The sequence below is a fragment of the Nyctereutes procyonoides genome, unplaced genomic scaffold (assembly GCF_905146905.1).
Source record: "Nyctereutes procyonoides isolate TBG_1078 unplaced genomic scaffold, NYPRO_anot_genome, whole genome shotgun sequence".
In the NCBI taxonomy this organism is placed as follows: domain Eukaryota; kingdom Metazoa; phylum Chordata; class Mammalia; order Carnivora; family Canidae; genus Nyctereutes; species Nyctereutes procyonoides.
Window position 1 is genome coordinate 13,197,011 of NW_026575033.1, and position 7,512 is coordinate 13,204,522.

General features: G+C 37.4%; 1 protein-coding gene across 5 annotated transcripts in view; it reads right to left on the reverse strand.

Annotated features, from left to right (window-relative positions):
* STARD13 (StAR related lipid transfer domain containing 13) overlaps window positions 1-7,512 on the reverse strand; it is a 514,559-nt gene that overhangs the window by 173,025 nt on the left and 334,022 nt on the right. The gene's annotated exons all lie outside the window — the stretch shown is intronic.

A 7,512-nucleotide genomic window follows, 5' to 3' on the forward strand; every position in this document is an offset into this window, starting at 1 on the left:
ACTAATCCAAGGCTCTTGCCATTCATATGTATGATTTTCAAAATCAGCTAGGAAGAGGAGACTTGGAATGCAAAAGAGAAAGCCTTTTTTGGCTCAAAATACAAGTAAATTAGTTATTCACAATTGCCTAGTTTCTTTACAATCTCTATTCTTTTCCTCTATACTGTTGGCCCTTTATTTTATCAGAGTATTAGAGGCAAGGCAATGCAAATCATTGGGATTTTAGTCAGTTCTGCCTCTGTCAGACTTTTAAAATTGTGAAGATTCCTGTGCCTTGTGAGGGAAATCATTTGACAGTCTAGCGAGACATTTGGATTTATTTTTATTGATTTCCTTCTTTTTAAAACAGGATTAGCATGTTCTGTAACTTTCAGTTATTTTGCAACTGGTCCATTTAAATTCCCTTCGATTCCAAACTGAAAGAAGAGAGAGAGAGAGAGAGAGAGAGAGAGAGAGAGAGAGATCGGGTCTTTTCAAACAATAGTGTACAGATGTTCATGGTAATCTGTGCGCCTGTCCTGCCCTCGACTGCACCGTTCTACAGTGATTGCTACGGTCCTGTGTGACTTCACGGTAACCAAAGATACATTTGGACCATGAAGTCAGAAATGGACTTTGCACCACACTCATCAATGCCCGAGTCTCAGAGAGTCCGTATCACCACGTCACCAATGGCCAAGGAGAATCTGACACTACTGAAGAGTTTCCTGTTTCTTTCTTGTGGGGCAGTGACTCCTCTTCCCAGCAGTAATGGAATATCCCAAATTAGCTGCGGTAATAGCAGACCCCTTTGGAATTTGCCCTAGGCTTCGGCTCTATCATGGGTTAGACAAATCCAAAGCCACAAAGCAATAATTTCTTCCTCTGGCCCACCAGCACCTAACTTGTAGAGTTATTTGAAGATCATCTGTATTCTTGTTAGAATCATTAACTCTGCCCATATATCCAGTCCTTCAGTTTTCTGCCTGGCAAAAGTGCAGGGGTCACCTAATCAGGTTAGAATCTTCCTCTGGTTGTTAATTTTTATAAAGAGATGTCCATCCTGTCTTTACCCAGTTGATTTTTAGAGTATATGGAGCTGGCCTTAGTTGAAAACAAAAAATAATTGCAACTTACTCTCCAAAATATAACCTCACACTATCTATCGCCCAATCCATGCAAGAAATACAGTCAAAGAGAATGATCTGAATGAACCACAGGCCCTCAACCTTCTTCAATTCTCTGTGTTCCCCAGAGAAAGTGGTTATATAAGATGTCACTTCCTGGTATCCGGTGAAAAATGGTTTCATGATGAAATATACCAGTTTAAACAAAGTTAAATTACTTTCTGCAGGGTTTGTCAGAGCGTTTCATAAGTATGAATTTCCAAAAAGGGAAAAGAGGATATAGCATTTCCCAAATTATTTAACCACAGAAACATTTTTTCCCTGATTATCTAGCAGGACTACTGTTCTGTGAAGCCAACAGAGAAACTATCTCTGCTACTTAGAGATTAAGCCAGAATGCAAGCCTGAACCTCCTTGTTCTGAGCCACTCACCCCATGCCCAAATATTTTTATTGAATTATAATTTGTTGTTATGCCCCTGGTTCACTACAGCATGCTATAGGAAACTTGCAATTGAATTCACTGTAGCAATGTTTTATTCATCTACTACATCTTGTAGTGTTCCCTTTTTGAGATTAGGATGAGAAAGTGCTCACATATATTAAGTTCCTGGGAAAAATTTCCCCAAACATTAAGCCCCAGGAAAAGCTGCGCTGGTAGGCTTTTACCATAGACGTGACAAATCTTCCCTTGATCATGTTTTCCTCTTTGCTTAGACCAGAGAAGCTCAAACTAAATTTATAGCCCACTTTTAATAATTATTCAGTGCCTTATGTTTCATATTTGTATGTTAAATCTCTCCCTAGCTTTATCATATTAATTAACCTACATTTTTCTCTTCATAAGGTTTATCTTTTTATAATCTTAACTGAGTTGCATATTCTTTTACAAACTACTTCAAATCCTTTATGTAATGCACTAGAATGTAAATTAATATATGATGACTTTACCCACACCAAAATCATACTCAGACTATCCCTGAGGAGACAGAAAATGATTTTCTCATGATCCTTCAGATACCAGCTATGCAATTCATGGTCTCCTATCTTCTTGTATTTTCTTCCCTAGACATACCAGTGGGTTCTCATACCTAATGAAACACAGAGATGAGGTGTATCCTCATACATGACCTGCCTCCATTAAATCCCAACTGATTTATTTCCCTTGTACAGAGGTTTACCAAAAACCACTCATCATTTTCTCTCTCTCTATGTTTGCTTGGATCATCAGTTGATGCTGCTAGGATGTAGAAGACTTAGGAGCACTGCCCATGATTAGGTGGGCAAAAGGGAATGAGGAGCTTTGCTTTATAAGAGCTGACCAGGGTCCAGAATTTACATAGAATTAAAGCACTGACTTTGGAGAAAAGACAAGAAAAAAATGAATCTCTAATCACTTAAACTAATATCACAAAATCCAAATTTGGCCACTGCCTACATCTGGGATATGTGTTTATAAAATTAAAGCTAATAAAAGCAGCAGTGGTGTGCAGCTTTGGATGTCTCAATTTAGTTAAACTCTCAAGTTTTATGTGTGTACAAGCACATAGCTCTTTGCTAATCTCCTTCTAGCACTTATTTCTGAACTGCTCACATTTTAAACATTTTAATACTCGATAACTTTTAAAATGTTACTCAAAGTTCATGGACTTAATTCACTGAACAGATTTTCCTGTAACTTTTGGTTACACAGTATCCCTTATGAACAGGCCCTTCAGTCAGCAGCAAGGAGCAGAAAGAGGCTGATTCATGAATTGTGAATTTCTGACAGTTGCCACTCTTCTGAAAAAGAACTTGAGCAATATGTGACTGATGCATTCTCACCCTGTTTTCTGTGTTCCCTCTGTCTTTCTGCCAGTGTATCCACTCTCCATTTCTGAAGGTAGTTGGGTAAAAAAAGTAAGGAACACAGAGAAAGGGCAATTGCCAAAGAATAAATGATTGTTCAATTTCTGCTGACGCTATCCAGTTGGTGGGGGGCTTCCTCATCAGAATGAGCAAGGCCACCACTTAGGTCAGGCAAATTCCCCAGATGCCATTTGACCTGATGAAGTAATGAGAGAGACAGCACATCACCAATGGCCCAGTTCCATTCCCTGGGAACAGAAGAAAGGCAGTTCATCCCACTCTAGTTAAGTTCAACTCCAGTGTGATCTTTAAAAATTGTCTCAGATAAAAAGTCAACGAAAATGCAAATCCAACCTTCACTAATTCCTCTAGTTGCAAAATGTTCTACATTTGTATTTTCTATCAAGAAGAGAGGTCTTAAAAAAAAAAAAAAAAAGAAGAGAGGTCTTTTGGGGGTGGGGGGAAGCACACACATGGACATGCTCTGATCCTTACAGTCCTCAAAATAGGCCAGGCACTGCAATAACTCCATTTCATAGGCCCAGATTCCAGAAAAAGAAAGATTTTTACAAGTTGTTTTATAATTATAGTTATAATGACATTTAAATAGTTCACAAGACTGGACATCGTAACATACCTATTAAATTGATAATGAGAGCATTAAACAGATATTGAAGAAACATGTCCAGATATTGAATGACATAATATGAAAAATGTAAATAAGAATTGTCTCTCTTTCTTAAAGTAATAACTGTGATCATGAATTCTAGAATTTTAGAGATGATGGGAACTTTACATTTATTTAATCCAAACCCTTTATTTTATGGAAGAAGGAATAGAGTGCCCAGAGAAGTTGTGACTTGCCTCAGATCACACAACTAATTAGTGACAGCTGTAGAACTAAAATCTGATTTCTGCTTTAACCATTTCCTTGACAAGCTGTAGAAAAATTATAAGCCACTGATTTGTTCCACATTAGAAAGCTGCTCTGTTTCCTTTTAGGTTTAAGTTTCCCTGCTTTGTGCACTTTTGTTCAAGAAGTTATTGACTCGGGATCCCTGGGTGGCGCAGCGGTTTGGCGCCTGCCTTTGGCCTGGGGCGTGATCCTGGAGACCCAGGATCGAATCCCACGTCGGGCTCCCGGTGCATGGAGCCTGCTTCTCCCTCTGCCTGTGTCTCTGCCTCTCTCTCTCTCTCTCTCTCTCTCTCTCTCTCTCTGTGTGTGTGTGTGTGTGACTATCATAAATAAATAAAAATTATAAAAAAAAAAAGAAGAAGAAGTTATTGACTCAACCACAGACAGGACTTGAGGACCAGGAAAAAAACCTGAGAAATCACAGACTGACCATTCCACTTTCTCATCAAGAAGCAAAGACCCAGTGAGGCTCTGAAACTTGCCACAGTGGAAGAATGAGAGTGTGTAAGTAAGAGCCTCTATCCCAATCTCCTTTTTTCCTGGTTTAGTGAACTTGACTGCAATCGGGTCCATATCATGCTGCATTAAGCATTTAAAGTAATTTTTTTAAAAAATAGCTTACTCGCAAGCTGAATTCTTTCACAAGGCAAATAATCACATTCATGTATTTGCTTAGGTCCTTTCCAAATAGCATGTGTGTGAGTATATAGGTTTTCTGCATGGTGCACATGTAGCCAACACATCCTAGCCATCAAATGACATGAGATCTCAATTCTCCCTTCCTGTGACCTAACACATTCCTCTTCCACCTCTCCAGCATCCTCCCTCTTGTCCATTCCCAAGTGCCTGCTACTGAGGAACATAAAGACCATTATTATTTCCATCCTCTCTCCATACAACAATTTCCCCCATTGACTGGGAGAGATTGTGGGGTAGGGATTACGGGCAGTATGACTTATGACAAACTTTCACTTTCCAAACTACGCTCTGTCTTAAAGTTCTCTTTTAAATGGACTCACAACTCCAGAACTATAAAGAAAGCTAGAGAAATGATGCTTGTTATTGTGAAGCATACTGTAGGATGAGCAAGTTTAGATTCATCCTGGGTTTAAGCAACTAATTCTGATCCTATGCATCATCAAAGATTCCTTTATTTCTCCTCCTTGTTTTTCATTCTTGTGAGTGTATCACTGTTGAATCACGTCCATGCCATTCAATGATTAGCTCATTAGAATGAGGTCAGTGAGGAGCAAATTACTCTTGTTTGCACTGTTCCCAACAGCCAGGAGAGATGATGATCATAAGTAATAATGCCTCAAATTATATTAATACAACACTAAACTTTCCTTGAAAGATCTATAGTAACGGAAGCCACTTTGCTGATGTTGCTGTCATTTCAAGATACTGATATGTGAACTACAAAAAATAACGGTGTTATTAATTTAATGTGCACTTGATAAGCTTTAATCAAATGATTATAGGCCATTGGTAAAATAACTTGTCATCACACACTATTGGATACTAACTGTTCAAGGAAGGTAAAACACACAGCGCTTTGCTTCCATTAACGAAATAAAACCTGACTGGCAATCTCATTGTGAATGACAAATTCTGATTCTGTCAAATGATTTGTGGCTGCATCCTGAGCAGAAAATATGTAATATGTCTTTGGCATATTACAGACTCTAAAATCAACCACAGGTCCAACACTATAACACTCATTATAAAAACAAAAAACAGTTTAGTGTATTGAAGAGCATGGGCTTCAGAGTTATATTCAGATATAAGCTCCTACTACATAAGCTGAGAGAAGTTACTTAAACTTTATGTGCCTCTGTTTTCTCACCTTTAAAATGGATATAATAATAGTATGTACTCACAGGATTTTTTTTCCCCCAAGGGTTAAATAAATTGAAATATATACATAAGGCTCTCAGAGCAGTATTTGAAACACATAAATGTTCAATCAATACTCTCTACTGTAACAGTGAAGTGACCTAATAATACAGTAAACCCAGTAAAATAATTTTGCTTCTTTCATAATGTCTTACTGTATAAGTCCAATAAATGATGAGTTCCTAATCACTGGACTGTTGGAATTCCTTCATGCCTCTCTGTGATCTTCACTATCAGTCAATTTCTAGGCATTCATTGGCTTCAAATATCCCATTGCTCAACACAGAAAGGTGAGAATGCTCACATTTTCTATTTAGGCAAATACCAACATACATAACATACATAACATAGACTCAGAACACTTTCAATGATTATGCATGTGTTCATAACTTCGATTCCTCAATGGGAATATAAAGAACATAAAGAATGTTAATTAAATCAATTATTGTAAATGCATTTAAGGAGACATGCAAAACAACTTCAAACTATTTCTACATGCGGTCTTTCCAACATAATACACTTTATATGCATACTGAAGAACATTTACCAAGTGTAGATTATAGATCGTCATCAAACACTTGTCAAGCCCCAACATCCATATGATGATGGCATCTGGTAAAGCACCACTGTCAGAAATCTCTAAAGCTAAAATAAAGCTAGTTTTTATTCTAAGCCTAATGTATTTTTAAATCAAGCCACAGGGAAATAATTACTTTTGTTTCTATTCAATCAAGACTTGCACACAGAGTTTATGGAATGACATAATATCCTTCCTGAGATCAGACTGGTATGTAGGACCAGTATCCTTCACACATAACCAGTTCCTGAACCTTTAAAAACAAATCCTAATTTCCAAGGAAACAATCTCATCAACTGCTACTCGCTAGAATGCATATTGTTCCTTTTGGAAACATTACAATAAGATTTTCATGATTACAAAACCCCCCACTTCCCTTCTAAAATTCAATATAATCTTAAACTCATTTATTTAAATGGAAATTATATTTCTATAATGGCTCTAGAAATTCCTGGTAAATTTTGTATCACCAAGATAATAATTCAGTTATTATTATTATTATTATTATTTTTAGTTCAGGAGTGGGGAATGATCATAAACTTTGTAAACTTATTGTGATCATGTGGGTATCACGTGCATGTCTTTTAACTGAGCACCAGTTAGGGGCTTCCTAGGAATGTTCATTTTTGAGCTTCTACAGACCTACTCTAAGATAAGGAGCATGTTTTAACTATTTTTGAAGAATGATGAGTTTTAGTGATGTCTGGACTGTTGATCTATCTTACTTTTATTTATTAATTTTTTTGCATAGGATAAGAAGGAATATCTAGCAGCTTATAATCAATACCCTGTTCTCTGCTTCAAGAAGCTGGTGGTACTTCATAAGCACAGGTCACAAGCTTTGTTTTGAAGTTAACAGACAACTTTATCCTTTACCAGAAAAACAGTATCAACAGATCAGAGGCAATTACTGACAAACATACAAATAGAAGATGTGCTTCTGGTTGTCAGCTCCACGGCCTTAAGAAGAGAATTCTAACTTTCCCTTGTCACTAAGAGTGTTCAAAGAATCTGGGCAGGGAGCAAATCAGTCCCTTCCTCCCTTCCCACACCCTCAATTAAATAAACAAATGCTCAAGTTTTAAATATGACAGAGTGTGAGGAACCTGCAGAAAAGCTCCTAAAACACACACTGAGCGAACCTGTCTCATTCACTGTGTCGACACACAC